General features: G+C 42.6%; 2 long non-coding RNA genes across 2 annotated transcripts; both read left to right on the top strand.

Annotated features, from left to right (window-relative positions):
• The first annotated feature begins 5,068 nt into the window (after nucleotides 1-5,068).
• LOC129387531 (uncharacterized) lies at nucleotides 5,069-9,569 on the top strand. The gene is made up of 3 exons (XR_008614692.2): nucleotides 5,069-5,229; nucleotides 6,937-7,042; nucleotides 9,536-9,569. It is a non-coding gene; the product is annotated as an uncharacterized lncRNA (long non-coding RNA).
• Nucleotides 9,570-16,803, top strand: LOC129387532 (uncharacterized). Its single transcript, XR_008614693.2, has 2 exons — nucleotides 9,570-9,605; nucleotides 16,669-16,803. It is a non-coding gene; the product is annotated as an uncharacterized lncRNA (long non-coding RNA).
• Nucleotides 16,804-22,651: the final 5,848 nt, after the last annotated feature.

Here is a 22,651-nt window from a genome sequence, read left to right as displayed (position 1 = left end):
ATTCCTCTGAGGATGTTCCACGCTTTTGCCGTCCCTAGGGTTCCATTAAGTGATGCGCAGAAGCGTTCCCAGTTGGCTGTTAGTTGATTAGCGTATTCCCCGGCCTTCTGTTTTATTTCCTTGATTTTAATTTTGAGCTTGCGGTTGCATTTCTGTCGCTTCCATCTTTTGGTCAGGCTTCGTCTTGCATCCCACAGGTGCAGTAGGTGAGGGTCCACTTCAGGTGTTTTGTCCGTCCTGGTGATTGTTTTAGTATGTTTCTGCTTTATATTTCGTATGCATTCGCACCAATTATCTAAATCATTTATGTCTGTGGTTTGTTTTTTAAGCGATTCTCTCTACGCCCGCCAGTATTGCACCTATTTGTTTCCGGATTTGAGCTGTGCGGATTGTGGTGCTTATAATGCAATGGTCACTTCCTAGATTTTCGAGGGTGTTGCACCATTCCGCATTTGGACAATTTTTGGTTATTGTTAGGTCCGGACTTGTGTCTGCGGAGATACTATTCCCTGTTCCTTTTGGCATTGCAGGGTCTGTTAGAATTGTCATGCCGAGTGCTTCTATTTGTGCCGTGATATTTTTGTCTTTATTGTTCTGGGTTGGATACCCCCAGCTTGAGTGCCTGGCATTAAAATCCCAAACTATCACTAGAGGTCTCCCCTTCGCCATTTTTGCTGTCTCTTGAAATAGTTTGTCGAACGTTGCTCTTTTGCGATTACTCGACAAATTTCACTATTGCTGCCTAGCGTAATTGTACCCTACAGCGTTATAGCGTCTTTAAGGGAAATTGCGGTCTTTCGTAAACGACGCTAAATGAATGCGGACCGAAGCAACAGGATCTTCTAACAGAAGACGTACTGAGGATCTGTACACGTCTAAGCAATTAATGCAACACAGTGGACACGCAGCCGTATATAATCATTGCTTATGGCATGATTATGTTGCGAATAAAAGGAGATTTAAATGGGTGTACCGAATGTCATTTATTCATAAAACAAATTTACATTCGCCGCTTACTTCCGGCTCCCACTACGGTAATCCCGTATGTGACAAACAACAAGAATGTGCCGAGATTCTCACCATGGAAGACTGCAAAGTGTGTGGTGAAATTCTGTAGTGACACACCCTTCTTTATAAAATAAAATAATGGGATTGATTGATCGGAATCAAGGCCGTCAACTGGCCATATCCCGAATGGTTGGCGAGCGAATCCTAGAATATATATATATATATATATATATATATATATATATATATATATATATATATATATATATATATATATATATATATATATATATATATATATAGAGAGAGAGAGAGAGAGAGAGAGAGAGAGAGAGAAAGAAGCTTGATTGCACTGGAAAAGATTTTAAGGAAGGGTGGTCAGAGCCCCTCAATGAAGGGTCCCACTGGCCTCAGCCCCCTGCTTGACCTTACTAATTAAGGGCTTTTTTCTTGCCAGGTCGAAGATGTGCCTTCGACTGCTTCATTCTGTTACTGTTGTTTGGCCTACGAAGGCGCTTAGTGCATTCCCATGTTACGTGTATTAGGATGGGTATGCCTCTGCACCAATGGCAGGTGTTCGTATAGCGAGTAGGATACGCGGAGTTTAGCAATTTTAGATGGGTGAATAACTCAGTCTGTATTTTCTGCCAGTCGGCTGCCTCTTTCCCGCTAAGTTCTCGTTGAGGCGACGGGATTTATCTGCGGGCTCTGCGCTGATGAGCAAGGAAGTCTCTGGCATTTAAATCGATTGGATTTCGTGAGGGATAGTGCGAGTGGTTGGACTTAGAAGAGGACGCCGTCGCTCCTTCAGTAGACACTCCAGCTAACGCGTTAGCCTGTCCATTCCCCTGCCCCTTCCGCGTGGCCCAGGCACCAGAGTATGCGATGGCAGAGGTTAAAGGGTTTGCAGATTATCGCGAGGCAACCCGCAGTGACGTGCTCCTTGAGAACCATGTGACCGGTCTCCCGGGAGTCCGTGACCGCGACCGAGTCCTTTTGCGAACGCCCCGCGTGAACGAGTGCGATCGCCAGTGCTAAAATTTCGAACATTTCAGTCTTCTTTTTCATACCGATTACAGATGGCGAAAAGAGAAATCCAAGGAGGTCATTTCAGTTGACTTGTGCGATTTTCACTCAGAACGTCCGTATACTGGCATTTATCAGCGTGTGAGGTCGAGTGAGAAATGTAGCAAAGAACGACTGTTGAAGGCGTCCACTAGGCGTATAGATAAGGAAAGTCGTACAGAGCAAGTTAGGTGGAATTACATCGTGAACTCCCGCTCTCATGCGACTAAAGGCTCCAATATATTCTGCGCAAGCATATTTGTAGATGTGAAACACAATACGAAATTATATAGGGCGAGAGGAGTCTCGAATGATGGCTTTTGTCACTGCTTACTATTTTCTAAAAAATTCTACATATCTTCAGATAAAAAAGTATGAAAGGAAAAAATTGTCATCCCCCCGAATGTAGCACGAAGATTCTAAGAAAACGTTCTCTGGTAAGGCGTTCGTCCCCGGTTCGAATCCCGGACCAGGACGAACTTTTCTTCAAATGCGAAACATTCTTTCCCAGTTGCCCGTATGGGTTTGCTTTTTAGCTGTGCGCTACATTCGGGTGGATGACCAATTTTTTGCCTTTCATGATACTTCCTCCAAGTTGTGACTGCGCAGGGCAAAATAGCAATAAAAATCTTGTTTTATGAACAAGAACCGCGAAAAAGATGACAATAGCCCAACGCACTTCTTAGGCACTGTAACACCTTCTTAGGCACAGACTGTACAGTGGCTTCGAGCATTTCCTGAAGAAATCTTTTCAACGCCAATAATTACTGATGTTCTTGAAATATTCCCCGCACGTCAATCCAAAGATGCCCCTTATGCCTCCCAAGCGTCAACTTGCTGGCACGTTGACATCTTCGAAGATATTGCGTGATTTTCCATACGCGGTTTGTAAAACACGCTTCTAGCTCTCCTGAACGCTTGTATAAGCAGTATTCTAGGTAGACTTCGTTCACGTGAACTTAAACTTGCACAGGGAAACTCGACGGAGTTTACCAATGCTCGTCTGCACAACTTAGATCTGAATATAGCACTCCGCCTTCCCTCAGGAGTATCTAGAGCTGAGAAGTCGCTTCTGTGCCGCTTGTGGCTTGGCGGGGCCTTCACGAATGCGTACTCATTTTGGATCGCAATGGCCAACAGCCCTACATGCGATAACTGTAGCTGCGAGGAAAGAATCGACCACCTTCTCTGTGAATGTTCCCACTTCAGTGTGCCCAGGAACGAACTTTCAAGACTGCTAGATATTCCTGACCAACGCCCTTTGTCGGAGAAAAAGGTCCTGGAACATTGGCTGAGACCGTCCTCAGCACAGAAGGCTTTGAAAGCGTTCGTATGTTTCTTGCAAATGACTGGTCTTAGAGACAGAGCTTAAGCAGTTCCGTATTATCATTTCCTTTTTCTCTTATTTTTGCTCTTGCTTCCTTATATCCCTTTTTTTTTTGTAACATCTATTTTCTATTATCTTTTATTCTCCTTACCTCCTTTCTGCAGCATAGGTTAGCCAGCCGCTTTGAGAAGTGGCTAACCTTTCTGTCTTTCCGTACATTTCTTCTCCTTGTATGAGGACTGCGACAAGCATTCCCAGTTTAAATATTGGCCTTGCGGTTAAAAACAAAACGGTAAAAAGAAAATAAAATTAAAAAAAATGGAGGTAAAGCTCACGCAGGGCATTTGACTCCCCGTGGAATCGTTTTTCCATCCCACCAAGTCATCGACAATCCTATCATGCCACGAATGAAAAAAATAAGGTAAGACAGGAGAAAAATAGGGAAAAAGCATGCGCTAGCATCTGAAGTCTTCCTGAAGGAAGCATGTAGCTAACAAATAGGTCACAAAATCCCCTACCAAACCATAAAAGGCAAATAAGGTAGGATGAGGCCAACAGATGATGCGCAGGGCGTCCACAGCCATTTCATATTGTCTTGTGTTCCACCAGTCAATTATCAGTTTATGGTGGCCGCATGCGAATTGGCTTAGTTTCGGACGCTGCTATAACAATGGCCGTTCGTTTGTCCAGTATACCCGAAACAAAACATTGCTTGTCCTCTGAAGGTGCTCTGCCATTCTTCATATACGCCCTACGAAAGTTGAAATTCTGGCAATAATGTGGCATCAGCTCGCTCAAAAAGTATGCACGCTGACTCATTAAAAGAAGTATACCTGCGATACGTCGCCACAATGGCACATGTGCTTCGAGATGCCCAATAAGCACTAATGCAATTCAGAAGTAAGTTTCACTGTCTCTTCGTGTGCGCATAAGTGTGCAGAACAGAGGGAGAACAATGGCACATCACGGTTTGGAGAGATGAGGCCGCATAAATAAAGACTACTACTAAGAATGCTAGTATGCGCTGAATCAAAAAGCATAAATAATAATTTGGGTTTTACGTGTCCCAGCAAGGATATGATGCCCCGTAGAGCTTCGGATTAATTCTGACCACCTGGGGTTCTTTAACGTGCACCTAAATCTATGTAAACGAGTGTTTGTCGCACTTCCCACCATCAAAACGTGGCGACCAAGGTCGGGATCAAACCCATAATCTCGAGCTTAGCAGCGCAACACCGTAGCCACTAATCTGCCGCGACGGTGTCTCTGAATAAAGGATTTGAATGTCAATTAGGTGGAGTTGAGCCTACACTGTAAACACAAATGAGCCCATATGGGCGTTTTAACAGTTGATATGCCATTTTTCCCCCCTAGCTTAAAATGAGTACTCCCACGAGAAGAAGTAAAATAAGCTAGAACCATTATTGTACCCCCAACCCCATTTGAAGGGGCATTGCGGTTGTAAAATGGGGGTTTTCAAGGAATGATGGTGGCGTAGGGGAAATTGAGACGAGCCAAACAGATAAAAGAATAACTCAGCCATGACCAACAAGGCAGTCAGCCGCAGCGACAATTTCAGTAGGATTATTTCTGCAGTCAGATTCGAAATATCCCGCGCAATGTGTGTCGGCGCTGTTCTTCTGTTCGGAGTAGCCGCGCCTTGGTGCTGCAGAGGACGCCGAAGTCGGAACTACGCGCGGAGGAACACCAGCCTTCGGAGCGCGCGCGCGCGCGTTGAAAGCTGCGATCGAGCAGCCATTTGCCAGCGACGGCACATTCTTCTACCGTGGTTGATGTTTCTCACTGCTTTGAACCCCCAAGACTCCACGGTAAGTGACTTTGAACGATTATTACATGTTCTATGAGTGTGCATGTGTTCTAAGTGAGGACACGCGCTGATATGACTTATTGAAGCTCTCGGTACAACATGGCGCGACAGTTGGCCGTCCAGAACCATTTTGCACGATCACTGTGTTTCTTCGAGCTTTGTCGTAATCGAGGCGACTTGAGTGCTCAGAGTCAAGCGAGTGTACTTAAAAATTAGGATTTTATATAATGAGGGACTTTGCCGCGTCTTTAATTGGGCGGATGTGAGCATTCGACATGATCCCCGAAGCGCAAGCCACTACCATAATAGTTACGTGCAGTGCGAGGTGAGCTAAGCTTCGCCGCCTAACCGCGGCCTGAAAATGTGGCGGCTCGTTAAGGGTTTACTGCGGTGCGCGTGTGTAAGTGTTTGTACAGCGATCATTTGAGCGAGAACCGGCGGCGCTTCTTTGTGCGCGGTATCTGCTTGCTGGCGCGTACGTGGCGCCAATCCCCTAGCTCGTGCGATTGTGTGCAGTAGGTCGCCCACTTAGCGCGCATTGTGCAGATTTGCCAGTACGCTCCTTTCTATTGTCTGTGTCTCTTCGCGCCCACGTCGTTGATTGTGCAGGCAGTGCGCGACTGCGGCACGTAGCATGTAGAGCCTGCGGCTGTCGACTTTGATCTACGGGCGTGAAATGTCGGCGGCGCGTTTGTGGTATTAAAAGCGTGTGGTGAGCTTCCAACGGCACTACGGGTCAACGCCGCATGAGCTGCCGGTCAGAGTATGAGAACCTCATTATTCTTAGCGTACTGCTTGGCGGTAACAGGTGTCCTGCTTGGGTTCAGATTACTGGATACGCCGTCACTTGAACCTCGGCGGCCGGAGCAGGTGAGTACCAGTGGCGCCGGCATCTCGGCGGGCAGAAAACGGTGCCCGTGCCGTGACGAGATATATCAATTTACGCGATAGCATTGCCGGTGATAGGTCATACGGGCGCGTCGCTCCATGCCTGTGTTCTTTGCTGAGGCCGCCACTTACGCCTGCGGTACACTTACTACGCTATATCTATATAGTCAATGCTTGTGCAATGTTGTTATTCAACAGCTGGCGCTGTGCTCTGGATACCTGAACTTGTTTAATGTTTAATTACTTTGCTGCTGTGCCATTGCGTATTGGGTACAGATATTTAGTATTGAATTCTAGGTGCCAAATTCACACAAAGAAGTTGCGCTTTTCAACTCAGGATCATATCACACATCACAGCGTCATCCTATATTGCACGAGTATTAATAACAAAATTTCTGTTGCTGGTGAAAAAAAAAAAGGCAGACCGATCAACCTGTAACCTGTATCTGTGAGAAAAATGTGCTTCAAGTCCGCTATTGTCTATAAAAAAAGATACTACCTTGGTATTCAATGTCAGTAACACTCATAAGTTATGCATCCTTTTGTGTGAAATAATTTGTCTTAGAAGCCATTCATTGTAAGGGATCAGTAAACATCTCATAGCTTAAGTAGTGCATATGTGCATGAGTTGGGCAAAGGTATTGGTTTGTAAAGAGCAAAGCCATTAAGATATAAAATATTGGCAAGCTTAGTTTAACAATAAGCTGACGAATATACAAAACCTAATGTAGCAGCAGATGTTCTCCAAGATAAGCTTGTGACCAGCTTTTTTGTGTTCTGTGTGATCATTGTAGTGTCAAATTTTTCATTTTTATTTCAGGACTGCGGCTGCGGTCGTTTCATTGCCAACTGTGAGGATGAAGCAGCTTCATGGCCGGAGATCGGGCGCCTCCCATCAGTTTCCCTTTTCAGCAATAGAGGCCTTGGTATGCTCTTACCTAGAGTTTGCTTTTTTACCCTGTATGTTTTGAGCGCAATGGCTAGTTTAGCGGCATTACTTAGAGTGATTGGTGTGACACCTGTTCCATAGGAGGTATGCAGGTTATCCCACGTAACTTTAGCAAACTTTTAAAAATATGAATATGCCACCTAGCTGCACAGAACCTATGTAATGTTGTTTCCTGTCTCTTGGAAATACTTGGATTTGCTGCATTTTGCCTAATTACCTAATTAGTCTTAATCAATTAATCAACTTCTCGAATGTAATTAGATAAAAAGTCTCAATTATAAAATTGTAAAGCAACGTGAAAATTTCCCAATACAGCTATCTGTGGCTCAATATGTGCTACATAATGTGTTTTTAGAGCATGAAAGAAGCCTGAGAATCTCGCAAAGTGCCTTGAGTATGTTTCTGTGTGACAGCGCCTGTGTTGTGTTCTTCCTTCAGTCCTCGTCTTTTGCGCTGTACTAACAGTCGACCTCGAGTAGCCATTCCCGTGGCAGTCTTGCATGTATTGAGTGCTTGCCCTGTATAGGCATGTGTGTTTCCAGTAAGAAAAAAATACTGAAGGAGCCCAACGTGATGTATTTCAGGACAAGTGTATGGTGTAAATTACTATGTGACAATAAAATAAACTGAAACAAGACTTCACAGTAGAGGTATGCAGGTGTGTGCATCAGCATAATGACGAAAACCTCATGCAAGTTTAGAAAAATATTCATTAAGTTAGTTTCTGTCATTCTTCTCTGTCACATTATTATTGCAAAAATGTGCTCTCTAGTATTGCACGATTAAAAACACAGTTCAAATACATCATTTGCTGGAACCTTGACATTCATAGCAACATAGAGAGGAATAGTTAAAAATTTGCTTTGCTTCTCTGACCTTCATTTTAGGTCCTTCTCATGTTTGCTAAGCTTCTTAAACTATCATAGACCCCTTCCAGGGTTTACAGGCAGCTTGAGCACATTGTGCCAGATTGTGGAGAAGCTGCAGAGGTCGCAGTGTATAGTGGTGTCCGGTAAATGCAAGTTTATTGCATGATGCATTATGCTCAGTGCCAATTATATTAAGTTATGATTTTAGCAAAAATCTCTGTTTTCCAGATATATATCAATGTGTCTCCAAAGAACTGCACTTTTTAAAAGAGTTGCTCATTCTCTGTCTACTGTTCGGTGTTAAATGCATGTATGTTGGACAGCATAGTGCTTGGCCTTCAGCTGAAGGTAGTAGTGTAGGTAGTAGTGTAGAAAGTGGTAGCAGTAGTAGCTTTATGCATGTGCATAAAGCTGCAGTAAGCCAAATGTGAAAAGGTAAGGGCTAATACGATACAGCCATGTAGCAGAATTTACACAAGCAAACTGTTTGATGCAATCCCTAGGAAAGTAAGCAAAAATATAAGAATGTGCTTATATGATAAACAGTACCTATGTTTCAGGCGCATGGCCTTCTACCGCCATATTCCATAACAGTTCATTATTTAACACTTTAAAACTACTTGCCCTGTTTATGTCTAACTGCTCTAAATTCGAAAATTTTCATTGATTGCACTATGAAGGTTTTGGCCGTGGCTTAAGTTACGGCCAGAATTAAATTTATAGTTGTGGCCGTCCTATGTGTGATAACAAAAAGCCATTTTGGAACCAGGTGACTGTTATGCAGTATGCTAAGTGTGCGTATTAGAACAGCCACTTACATTTTCATTGTAACCATGTATAAAGTATGTATGTACACATCTCGAAGCCATAGATTGTGTACTCTTAATTGGAGGTGTTATTGTGTGTAGTTTTTTTTGTAAGCATTGTCTAGAATTTGCACTACATTAAGGTGTAGTGAAGCCAAGCGAAAAATATTGACAAAATGGCTAAAGTACATTCTTAAGAGTATTAAGCGCACTTAGATGACTTTACAGCATGTAGTAAAACAAGAATGGGAACTGAAGTGCTTAATTTTTGTTCATTATTACCATATGGCACCAACATGCAATGAAGACAAAAGAGGAAGAGAAGTGAAGTGCACTAAAGGGCAACTCGCTCCTGATGGGAGCTGCATTCACATCTACATGATGCATGCAATCTTTGAGTTATAGCAGCAGCTATCCACCTGCTCACTTTGTTGCACATTTGTATTGTTTATGTACTAAGTCTGGTCCTGGAAGTGTTAGGCAGTGCCACTTGTGGCATTGTTGCTTCTAACCACAGACATCCTTCTAACCACAGGTGTTATGTATTATGTAAACCTAAGTTCTTTTAAATTCATGTAACCCACAAAAGTTCCATTTGAAAGGATGTGCCGTATTTGCCACCATTGCCATGAGTAGCATTGGCTGACAGTCACAGGGCGAGACGTTAACCTTGCTCAGCTATTATGCAAAACTATTTTACATACAAATGTGGTAATTAGTATACATGCCGAAAGCCTCACAGAATAAAATTATTTATTCGCATCTTACAACGATTGTTATTTTGCTTTAATTCAGGAGGCCTTTCTACCTGCGTTGCATCCTGTGGCTAGATCACTCCAACGATCTCGGCAGAATCGTTACACAGGTGTGTTCTTTTGTGATTCTCAGTACTGATATTTTCTAGTTTACGTTCAATGTAAATGCACAGATCAAATGAAAAACAGGTTAAAAGATGAGCTCACAGGCACTGTATCCAAATGTTTGTTAGGAAGGAAAATCTTTTTTACAAGTTGTCGTTATAGCAACACAAGAAAGTGTGCACATCACACCACCAGTACCTAGCAAGCAACAGCATTATACCGTAGAAGAAGCCAAAACATCAGGCGAAAACCTGTACTAAACTAGGGACTGTATTAAGACCTTTTCGAGGCTTAAACTATTTCTTGGGTTACTCTGTCTAATTGCTTAAACTGAACTGACGTGTCCTGCAAAACAGTTTGCATTCGCATTTGATACAATCTGCAGCAAAATATGAACAAAGGGCTGCAATACTCTAAGGGCCTACTATTGAAGTTGCAACCAGTCTTGCCAGTGTACTGCAGCCTCAGGAACATGAAATGTGGTACACTGTACCACATGCACACACAACAAATTTTAATCCATGGGCATCTGTACACTGTGCTTGTGCAGGACTGCGCAACTGGCTGTTTATTCGTGACTGAAACAGCTACGTACATCAAGACTGTATTGGGAAGCCACCATCTTTTTCAGTCAGTGTAACAGTCCATAAACATATGGATTTCCATGAGCATTTTGTCTGCCACACTTTTCTTTGTAGTTTTTTTTTGCACTCCAGCTTTGATGGCTGCAAGACACTTCAGGCTGGCTGAAGAGAGTGGTAGCCTAGTAGGTGGCCTCACAAAGTTGTTATTTTGATTTTTTAAGAGCCGACTTGCTTTGGACAATGCTGAATAACACATCAGAAGGCACGGGATTATTGACAAGGTTAGAATGACTTTGAAAGAAGTTTAAGGCTTCTTTTTAACTCTGATCTGTCTGCTGAGACCAAATCATGTCAGCTTTTAATGAAGCAATGTGCAGGTTGGAAAGCTGCTAGGCTGTGTGGGTACTCAAACACCATCATTGCTTCATATAGCTGAAGTTTCTGTGACATCAAGGCAGAAGCAAATGACATGGCAAAGGAAAGGTTGGTCGACAAAGGACTCATTGGGAATTATGTAGGTTCAAGGGCTATTGCACTGAGTAAGAAAATGTGTTCCTGATACAGCGTGAACAGTGGTAATGCTGAAGAACAAACTGGCACCATCTCCCCAGTCCTACACAAGCACGTGCATAGAAAGGGATGCCTGTTGGCCTTGAGGGCCACCACTGGAGGGATCACCTGCTATCACTATGACATAGAATGTGACACCAGATGACTATAGTTCACACCTTTGCTGCAGCTCGCTGGCTGGGCAATTGAAGCCTTGATTGTAAGGATGAGCAGCAGAAGTGTGGATGAGGAGACAAAAATATAAGCTGTTCAAGTTCCACATATAACAAACTGATAATAAATCGCCGTTCAGCAAGAACTCCGGCAAAAGGGACAAGCCGCACTCCCCACAACGAATGCTATAAAAACAGTACTGTTATTGCAGCAAAATTGCCTATAGCTCTTTTGATAGCTTGATAGCTGGTAGCTACTTGATGGTAGCACTTGATAGCTGGTATCACACAATGTTTTCTATGCCACGGAAATATTCCAGCACGTGGGGGCCACAATTCTTCTAGAGGCCAATACAGACACAAGTTGCCAGCAAGCATGGACTAAAGATTTTTCCGTTTGCATTGATGTAGTCTACCACATTTTGTTTTCTTGGGTGCACAGTCACACTGGGGTAACAATTTTCTGCCTGAATATTCATCGCAGGGAGCACTGCAGCCAGCTAAAGCGAGTTTTTTGTTCACACCTTGCCACAGATGCGGCAAGATGTAGACTTGACCCATATTTCTAGGCACATTTGTTGGATTCAAGAAAGAACACAGAGTAGCTTAAGAACTTTATTCCTTCTAGATTTAAGGCGTGGGGCCAGGTATTAACCATTGTTTTAAGAATTTTACCAAACCGGGAAAGATTCTTTCTTGAAAGTCTTCTCATGTCAGCTTGATACAGTCCCTGGCTTAGTATGGGTGCATGTGCTGTGGCTTTGTTTTAGTCTGTTTAAAAGGTCGTTTTCCTTTTGAGTGTTCCAGTCGCAAAGAAATCACAAATATATTTTGATTTCAGGAACCCTTGTGACATTACACAATTCCTTTACATGTTGCAACCAAGCTTATTTTTTAAACACATGCCTTTCTTTCAGCATGAAAAAACATCTTAGATGAAACAAGGCAAAAATGGCTGCTTATGCATTTGTACGATATTCCGACTGAGAGGGGTGAAAAGTAATAAAATGTTCTACTTTCATAATTTTTCTACCATGTGTACAACATTTCTTAATAGGCATGAAGCAAATTCACTTTTATCACTAGCCTATTGCAGAAACAAAAAATGACAAACTGAGCTTTTAAGGGGGCCCTCAGAAGGGCCCAGTCCGTGCGTCTTTTTTTGTAGCGCCATGGCTGTGAGCGCAGCTGAGCACATCTGCAGCCTGCACACCCTGTTCTAGAGGTGATCTGCTGCGTGTGGAAAGACTAGACGTGCTGATATGGCGTGGTATTATGTGCACAGTCTTCCCACGTGTTTAGTACACGGGGTTGCATAATCTGTAGTTTCAGAGATGCATTGAAGTTTGAGACAAAGCATTCGCCTCCACTGCCAGCACTTTTCATGATAGTGTCGTTCCACTGTGTGTGGCAGTATCAAAGAGGACAGGGTGGATGCGAAAGCAAGGCTGGGTTTGCTTTATGCTACCTATGTGAAGGTATCGTTAACACACCGTGAAACCGTATCTTTGGTCGCTGACTCTCAAATTCAAAATTTTTTTCTCATTCAGATTTGCGTTCTGACTGCGGCCCTTTCCGTGGGAAAACAATCCATTTGCAAATGTACTTATTTGACTAAACGGTCGAATCTGAGTACAACAAACCAAATTGCTGATTTTAGTGCATTCGTTATGTTGGGGTTCCTTTGTATATGACTCCAGAAAAAGCCGACCATTGTCTGCTCACACTCCGCCGCGCCCACCCATATAGGAATAAACTTAATTTTGGTTGGCCACGATGCTTATCAGTGTAGTAGCTGTCGTGTGTCCACCCATACACATTTTGTTGGCTTCCCGAAAACCTCAAAGAACAGCTGTATTTTGCTTATGTGCATTCACTAATCAAATAAGTACATGTTTGCTAGAATCCCCATAATATTGAGTCAGCTGGTCTGCTTGAAAATGTTCAAAATATGGCAGTTAGATTTGTAATAGGAAGTCATACTAAAAGGCTTTGCATTACTGAGAGTAAGGGTAAGCTGCGATGGCAGGATTTAAAAGACTGGGAAATCTCTTCAGTTAAAATTATTTCAAGCATATACTGTTCCAAACATGTAGAGATAGAGAAATTCATATCAGGCTATCATCATACCTCACAAGAAAGAGATTACACTAAGAAGGTTTAATAATTTCCTTTTACTTATAGGTGATGCCTCACATTGTTTTTTCCTTGGACCAAAGGGACTGCAAGGTTTTTCAGCCTGCAATTGTTTGCATAGTTTTCAAAGATAATTCCCTCCCTGCTTTGTGTGCTTGATTTGAATGTAAGTTACATTACACAGAATGTATACCCCCCCTGCAATGCCAGTACAGGCGAAGCAGGTACTAAATGAATAACCACAAAAGGATTTTGGAGCGAGCAAAAATGGCATGTGCAATAGATATGCGTAGATGTCCCGTTGGTGTTGCTGTCAAACAAGAAATTGGGATATCGAGGAACTGAGCAAAGTAACTACATGTGTGCTTGCCAAACTATAGCTGTCATTTACACCTTGATTGTGACTTAGCTACCAAAAGAAGTTTTTTTGTCTTGTTCTTTTTCTGTTAAAATGTACTGTTTTCTTTGTCTACTTTCGTTTGGGTTTTTGTAGCTATATCGTGCACATGTGACCAATAATGCCGTGTGAAAGTTAGTGGTTGTTGGTATTTCTCACTGCCTGTCGTTTGTTCAATGTGTGTACTAAAGTCAATAGAGCCCGAACCAGTATAAACCAGTGTGTTGAATTTGTTTTCTTGTTTTAGTACAAATGATCTGACTGGTTATGTGCCCAAATAAACAATTAGATTATGAAAACAAAGTTCATCAGAACATGTCATGAATTTATAATTACCCTATTTCAACTGCAGAACCCACATATTAAGGCATGTAGATTTAAGTAGAACAAGTCTTTTTGCAATCCTTAGTTCTGAATAGGTAAGAGCAGCGCTAAGGACACAAAGTGAGTCCTCATAGATAAATGGCATGGTGCACTGTGCACTGACTAATAATTGATGTGTTTTTGCAACAGACAAGCAAATAAATATCCAGTAATGCCTTGTCAAAGGCACGAAAGCACATAAAGAGGCAGGGGGTGGTCAGATACAAATGTGCCGTGGTTTCAGGTTTGTTAACAAACATACCACTTTTCTGTAACTTCAGAGAACAGGTGCTGCGCTGACACATTAATCTTTTTTTTCTTGTTGTTATTTTGTGGGATTTGATTAGTTTCTGGGTTAATGGTTGCTGCTTTCGCTAACATGTTGCACTTATGAAATTTGGGCTGTCATCTGCACTGTTTACAGTGTATGTACTCTTATGGTCACATTATAGTGGTGCTTAATCGTGAAGGCTCTCATTCAAATATAAGCTTGTCTGGTCTACATATGCTTTCCTTCATGCCAAAGGAATAAGATATACTATGTTTGTGTCAGAAGGAAAGAAACTGAGACTGGTGTCTATGATTGCACATAAATCTATGCTTACTTGCATTAACATTTTTGCATAATTTCAGCAACATTATTTTTAACATTCACACTCTTTCTTATCCACTTAGGTGTAAGGAATAAAGGCAAGAAAGTAAAGCATTGCAGTGGATTTAACTTAATGCTCTTGATTCTTGTTACCTTCTTGATAGCTTTTCTATTTGGAAGAGCATATGTACAAAAGCATGTTTTGACCAAATAGGCTGCTGTTTGGGAGGCTTTGCAAGCACCACTATAACGTGACAAAAGCAGTGTGTGGCCATTTGGTCATATAAATTCTGGTGTAATGACACCACAAAAAGTAAACAAAGATATGTACGCACATGACACAAGCACTGGATCTCACTTCAAGCTTTAAAATAAGGAAACAGGCAATATTTAATAACAGGTGGAGACATGATGTGATGATATCTGTTAAAAGAAATTCTTTATGCAGTGCAACTAATGGATCACTGATACATTCGTCATTCTTTTTAAATGTTGCAAGCCACAATTACCTTGCATGTTGTCAGGTTGTAATACCTGGCTACAACGCAAGTTTTGTGGAACACAGGACCGCAGTCACATTCTTTGCAGTATTTAACATTGTGTGATGGAGGATTGTTTCACACGGATGACTCATACTCCCTCAATTTCCCTGATTTCGCAATAATAGAGCATCCCATCTGTCCAATGTAGGCACGGCCTTATGATGGCAGCAGACTACACAACGCTTGCGGCCTAGCTCACTAGATGCATATTGCCCTTCAACCACAACCAACCTCTTCCTTTTTTTGGCTTCTGCCTTTTATTACAGCACAAAACTCTCCTAACAAGGGCCTGAGAAAACAATGATTTGCGCAACTAAATTAGGCATGAATATGGAATATAATGAATGAGATGAAGTAAAAAAGTGGTTGCAGTTGTTTCGTATGCATTTGTAATTTTCATGGGTAATTGTGTAGCTGGTCTCTACGGGCAAAAATTTTTTTTCTGTATGAAACATGTGATGAGAGATTTGCTCTGATGAGAAAAAAAGACAAGCCAGGAAAACAAATTAATTTGTTGCGTGCAGCACAATTTGCAGGCGGTGCACTGTGCAACGGAGGTTATGTACAGTCAGCCATTCCCATCCAGTCATGCTTGCATTGCATACACACATTGTATTAATTTGAGATTGCGGCTAATGAAGTTTGTGTGGAATAACTCTCATTCGCACATAGTGATGCACTGCAAAATAGATTGGTTCGTTCCTGTGTTCATCAAAACTCGTAGCCAGAAATTATGAGCAGATGTACATAAGATAATTAAGCTTTGGCAGATTAGCACGAAAAGGACAAATGCATCAGTCATTCTCAGTTACATTGCACAAAGAATTTGTTTTTGAATTAATGACATCACTTCCTGTCACTATGTGTAGTATATGATGTCTGTTTTCTTATCAAAGCGAGAGTTGAGGTTAGGCACTTGTGTCCTGCATGTCTTTGTCTTCGTTTGCTTCTGTGGTGCCATTACACCAGAATAAGTCCATGACAGGAGCTGCCAGTCTATGCAGTTATACTACATTGGGCTCAGTACGCCAGGCGGCCTGAATGTGACGAGCGCGAAGTAGCAGTAAGAACTTCAGAAGGGTAGAATTTTGTGTCGGTGGTGCATATTACAGTATGGTGAAGCGCTATAGATGGAACAGTGTGAGGCGAGACAGATGGGAAAGTGCTACAGGCAACTGTGAATGTTTACTGGAAAGTTTCGCTGCAGCGGGACAATGCATGCGTTATCCTGGTGCAGCAAAATTTGCCAATGTTCATAGTTGTCACTAGCACTTGCCCATCTACATTACACTTCACCGTACACTAGTAGCAGTAACAACAGCAACCAACTGACCCGAGCAATAATGAAAGCCCACAGAATTGCCAAATTGTAGAAGAAATGTTTCAGTGTAACACATGTTTTGTTAACTGACAAGCAAATGGCATACATGTCTGCGAACCGATGATCAGATGCATTTTTCATGCACATACATTATTTTGTACAACTGCTTACTGCTTTGGTTTTTTATGGCTTTTAGGAAGCATTCCAAACTACTTAGCTGTTTGTTCTAAAATTGAATCTGTTCTCAGCCAGCACTATGTGGCATTACTGCATAAGCCCTTACTTCGTCAGTGTCCTTCGCACTGTTCCCAACTAAATAGCAATAACCAAATAACCATGTTTTTAAATTTTCAGATTATGAAGAAAATACTCTTAATATGTATTTCATTAGAAAAATTTTCTCAATTTTAGGAAGAAGTCTGGCTGGCCCCAAGCCTGGTGCAAAATGAAGAAATGGCACTCCACATCAATTCATGTTTACTTGTCGTCATAACCAGTCTGTTAGCTTAATTTTTGGTTCTTCCTATTGAATTCTCAAGAAAGGTACCAACTCTGTCATTCATTGAAAACAAATTTTTGCACTTGGGGATGCAGCCATGCACAAAACCTTTGAGCTCATTAATATCTTTATTTTTTAAAGAAAGTGCAGCTCCTGCGTGGAGCAATAGGTTCAATAAGACGAGTGTAAATGAAAAGATGGCGAAATTAGTCATCAACAGTTGTCCAACAAAGGAAGTCTCAAGCTGGAGGCAACATCTTTGCATGAGAACCAAATGGCTCCAGCCTGAGACATTCGTTGTTCAACCTGGCAAGTCTCCTTCTCGAAATATTTCCTCTAGCCTGAGACCTATATCCATTCCACCACCCTTGACCAACAATACACCTATACATTTGGCAACCCATGGAAAGGTAGCAAATTCACATTCAAGGAAAGGGAATGTAGTTTGCACCCTGGAAGGTAGCATGAACAGTATTTTATTTACTTAATGAAATGCAGATTTGCTATCCAATTACTTTATTTTGATCCCCATTTTATAATTGGACAGCATGGTTCCTCAGAGAGAATAATAATTCGAAGCTCACACAATTTTGCTCCTTTATGTCCGTTAAATCTGTCCCGGTTGCTACACTATCAGCCCTGTCTGCAATTGCATAGCAGTGTTTTGAGCATGCATCCAAATTCAAAAGAATAGTTAGGCTTCTACCTCAGAATGTTTGCTACTGTGTTGCAGCTCGAATTCTATGTCTAGGTGGTCACTGTGATGCCATGTGCTTTTTAAATAAGACCAATATGCTATTTGAAGGGCAATTAAATGCAATCTCAAATGACCTCAGCTCGGGGAATGACACAATTGGAGGTCAATGTGATAAGGAGGATTTGATTTCTGAAAACAAGGCACTTAAACGGGAGAAAGCATGACTAATTTCGTCTAAAGATGCTGCTATTGGATATGATCGGGGAAGGTACTTGTTCGTGGCTGCATTTGCAACATGTTACATTGCTGGCTTTATATATTGCACTGGGTACAGTGAAATGTTGCTGCTTGCACAATATTCAACTAAACATGGTAGCCATGTTAATGTGTCCATGCAGAACACAACTCATCCACTATTATGGACTACAGTGGAATCTCGATAAACGAAAATCGCTTCGAAACTGCCGCTTAAATAGGACACCATCCTGATAATTGGTTGGCTCTCTGCAATGTCTCTCAGTAAATATAATGCCTGGTAAATGGAACCAATTTCCCTGGCACCTTGAGGCTCCATTTAAAAAGCACCCACTGTAAAAATATAGGGGGGATCGTGTTTGGAACTTTCGTAAATGTAGTCTTAAACAAAACCGCATTTCAGTGGGAGCGAAATGCAAAAGCACCCGTGTACTTAGACAGCTGTATGTTAAAGAACCCCAGGTTGTCCAAATTAATTCGGGGTTACTCGCTATGGCATGTGTCATAATCAGAAGGTGGGTTCTGGTTCGTAAAATACAATAATTTTTAATAGCTTGCTCAGAAATCCCGCACTAAATTATGTAGCTTGTTTGTGTGATGAGTCCCAATTTCTTAATTTAGTACTTTGACTTTTATCATATTTGTGTGCTAGTCCATGCAAAATACCACTGATCGGCCTCATTATACCAGCCACTGTTAATTAGGAATGGCTTAGTCAAGCAACTTAAACTTACAGCACAAACACCTAAGACGAACCACAAAAGGAAGATACGACACACACTAGTGCTAACAACTTTATTTCTTCGTCATCGATGCAATATAAATCCTAGGCCACACTACCGCGCAGGCACTCAGATTACATTACAGTGATCTGCATAATTATCACATACGCAAGCGTAGGAAGTCAAATTCGGATGGATGCAGGGACAAAGATATCTTACTAATGCAATTATCGCCCTGCCTTTCTTGTGGTAGGCCTCTAAGGCAAGCCGCACATGCTCATTCTTGCTTTTGCCAAGAATCGACGTCCCATCAAGTTGTGCCTCACAATTGTTGCAAGAGTTTATATGCGCACCAAGGTGCGCTCCTCTTATCTACATTTTTGTTTACTTGTTGCGCATGTTCCCTGAGTCGCTCATTGACGCAATGCCCTATCTAGCCAAGCTATGTCTTACCACATGAGAGTGAATGGTATAAACCACGCCGACCGCGCACAACACGTATGAAGCATCATGCCGAATTTGGCATCCTCCTCTGCCCTCTCCGCAGGTGCGCGAGCATAGCTTTAAAAGCTTGTTCGGTGCAGAAAACGCCAAAGGAACACTATGCCTGCAAGCAATTTTCTTGAGTTGATAGATGACCTTATGCGTTTAAGGGACCGCGCAGGGAACATGCACAAAAAGTAAACAAAAATGTAGATAGAAGAGTGCACATTTTTGCGCATATAAACTCTTGCAAAAATTGTGAGGCACGACTTGATGGGACGTCGATTCTTGGCAAAAGCATGAATGAGCTTGCGCGGCTTGCCTTAGAGGCCTACCACATAAAAAGGCAAAATGATAATTGCATCAGTGACATAGCTTTGTCCCTGCACCCATCTGAATTTGAGTTCCTACGTTTGCATATGTGATAATTTGGGAGATCTCTGTAATGTAATGTGTGCGCCTGTGCAGTTGTGTGGCCTAGGGCATATATATGCATCGACGACGAAGAAATAAAGAAGTTGTCAGTTAGCGCCAGCGTGTGTCGTATCTGCCTTTTGCGGTTCGTCTTAGGTGTTTGCGCTGTAAGTTTTAAGTTCAGAATTATGTACCAACTAGGCCAAATGAAGTTTTACTCTTAGTCAAGCGAGCTCAATATATAGTCTGTGCAAAAGTGTGGAGTGTCAGTACAAAGTAACAGTTCAAACACATGGCTCTGTAGTTACAGTTCAGTATGAAAGGAGATAAGATTTCTTAGCATTTCTTTCATTTACTAATTTCATTGTGTTAGGACATGTAGAATACTAGCAACTGGCATGCTTACAATGTACAGTGCTCTTTTTTAAAATCCAGACAATTGTTTTACTGGGGCAGAAATGTGCTTTCTTTTGGGCCCGGAAGTGAACATACTATATTTCTTACATTTGGTGTAAAATAAATTTTCTTCACTGTCAGTGTGTGTCTCGTGCATTTTTCCTTTCAGCAAGTAGCAACTGCTCTCGAAGGCATTTGCTGGCCTCGGAGGCACTGCCGATAAGCTAGGACGACTGTATAAAAGCTTTGCAAAGAGGGGCTCTGTGATCAGCGAAAGGGAAAAAAAGTGAAGACGTGCGGTGACGGGTTCATTCGCCATTGGACCACGTGTGCGCGTGACTTGGTCGATTCAGCGGTGGCCCTGTGCCGTCGATTGGACCACGTGTGGCGAGCCCGCGGCGAAATGCTTCGTGGCAGTACGCCGCGCCTATGCAGCAGCAGACGGAACACCGCAGGCCAAGGTGTCGGACGCCGGCGTTCGCTCCGAGCAGGTGCGACGCCTGCTCGGGTGGCAGCTCACGGACGGCCGAGTTCCCTTGAGCCTTGATCGCCGGCGTTCGACATTTCGGCCTGCGGTGTTCCGTCTGGTACTGCGTAAGCGCGTGACCCGCGCCACCATGCATTTCGCTACGAGCTTGCCGCACCTAAACTAAAATGCCTTTAATTCCTTCACAATACTCCCATTGTACCTCCCAGTCAAATAGGGGGGGGGGGGGGGGGTGAAGTGGGCGTATTACGGTACCCCCGTTGTGTGCCCAAATAATGCCCACATCAATGGGAGTTTTATGGTACGCCCTTTCAATGGGAGCAAAAAGATGTACAAAAGGGCATGCGCTAGAGGACAAGCAAAAAACGCCCATCTGGGTGTTTTTTTGTTTACAGTGTAACAATGACTCGATTCGAGTGAAAACTGAAGCAACGTATACAGAGAAAGTCATTAGAAACACCTGATCGTAATTTAAATAATGAGGAATCAAAAAAGCTGTCCCTTTTATTCGTGTCTACTGAACGCTGTGCGATATTTAATACCAATCCAGATAGGTTACATAAATCTGGCTTATTACGTAATGAACTTAATAAAATACGAACGAGGACACCGAAGCACTTCTGATGAGTTGTGATTGCGAGAATATGAATGTGCGCTTTTTTTTTTATTGCGATAAAGGCTTGCCCTTAAGGCGCTTGAACGCTGTTGAGCAGTCGTTCGATTTATGATCCTCGAAGGAAACCGTGCGCGTTGAGACGCTTCGCCCGTATAGCCCGGTGGGTAAGACACTCGGCTTCTTCGATCCAAAATGACTGCTTCCTGTGTTTTTGCTTTCGAATTCATTGCGTTTTTTATGCATTAATTGCTTCGTAGCGATTACACAGGTGCAGTTATAAAGCTAGCTAGAGGTTGCTCTGACAAGGAACGCCCGGATAGCACAGGCTTCCGAGAGCGAGAGGGAGTTTGACATGGCAACGCGGCAATGCCCTCTCCCCTCATGCAACAGCTGGCGCGCTACTGCAGCAGCAGAGGGGGGGGGGGGGGGAGAGGAGGGGTAGTGGACTGTGCATTCGGCCGCTGCTGCTGGGCTAGGGCCACTCGTCTCCTCCTCTCTCGTACGCCTGCATTCAATCAGCAGCGGCCGAAATGGACAATCCACTAGGTGGATTCTTATAGAATATCCCCCTGGTGTTACCTTTCATCCACTCTGATCCGTTGAAGCGCGCTCGTGACTCATTGTATCTGCCGCAGTTTTAGAGTGCGTATTATTGTTTCTGCGCTGATAATGACACGCACTGTACTCTGCTGTTTCGGCAAGGCACAGCCGTTCTATACGGTATAGTAGCGGCACTTTGCGAGCGCCGTCAGTCACAACGAAAACCATCCCTCGTCGTGTTCAGTTTTGCGGCATGAATAACGCCTTCTTCTGTTTCTCTGCTTGTTATCCTATGTGATGTTTCAGTTTTACCTCTAATGCAAGAACCAGAAGAAGAAAAAAATACTGGACATTTAGCACGAAATATGGACAGAAAGAAAGAAAATAGGACTAAAGCGTAGTTAATGTCACGTAGATATTTTTTTATATGTGGCGCATGTGTAACTTTGAAAAAAACTTGAATAAACGAAGGTTTGCGCTCATCATAGGTAATCTTAGACAACCGAGATTTTGTTGCTACGTTAAATACTACTTTGTAGGTGTCCTTTCTAATACGTTGCAAATATAAGACATTATTCGTTTAATTGCAAAATTTATTTCTTGTTAGACTTTTATTTGCCTGCTTATTAGTATTGTTTTTTTATGAGAAGCCTGTTGAAGATAACGAAATGTACTCTCCTGGTGGCTGGCTTGTGTGTCGCGACAGCACTATTTTCTCTGTATTGCGATGGAAATGAGGAACCCGAGCTCTTGTTTTGCATTTCCGAGCAGCAACAGTTCTTTTTATTCCGCTCACGTTATTTAATTTGTCTCAGGAATATGATAAACCGACACTTCATTGTCAGACTACCTAATGGAAAGAAAAAGAGGCCACCGGTACCCTAAGATGTTGTAATGTTTATGAGTTCATGCTGTTTTGTGTTTGACAGTGCACCAGTTGGTGGCCCCAAGATCACAGTCCACTGAGGTAAATGAACTTTTGGTTGCCGTTTCAGGCCGACTGGGCCAGCTGCTTGATGCCGAGTTTGTTCCTTTTGCAGTGGAAGTAACACCGAGCCGATGATGTCGGAACCGACGCCGATGAAAAGAAGAAGGCAAGCATAACTCATCCGAATTTCCTCTAGATGGCATCGTCAGTTGGCTGTGTGGATCATATGTCATTCGTTTCTACACGACTTCTCCAAGGGGTAGAAAGTGCCATGTCCTGTGGTGAATTAAAGATATGTAAATAAAGAACACCCGATATGTAAATAACCGATATGTAAATAAAGAACGAGCCGTTATG

Source organism: Dermacentor andersoni, chromosome 2, assembly GCF_023375885.2.
Source record: "Dermacentor andersoni chromosome 2, qqDerAnde1_hic_scaffold, whole genome shotgun sequence".
NCBI classification, from domain to species: domain Eukaryota; kingdom Metazoa; phylum Arthropoda; class Arachnida; order Ixodida; family Ixodidae; genus Dermacentor; species Dermacentor andersoni.
The sequence above is the reverse complement of the archived record's forward strand: the minus strand, read 5'-3'. Positions and strand labels throughout refer to the sequence as shown.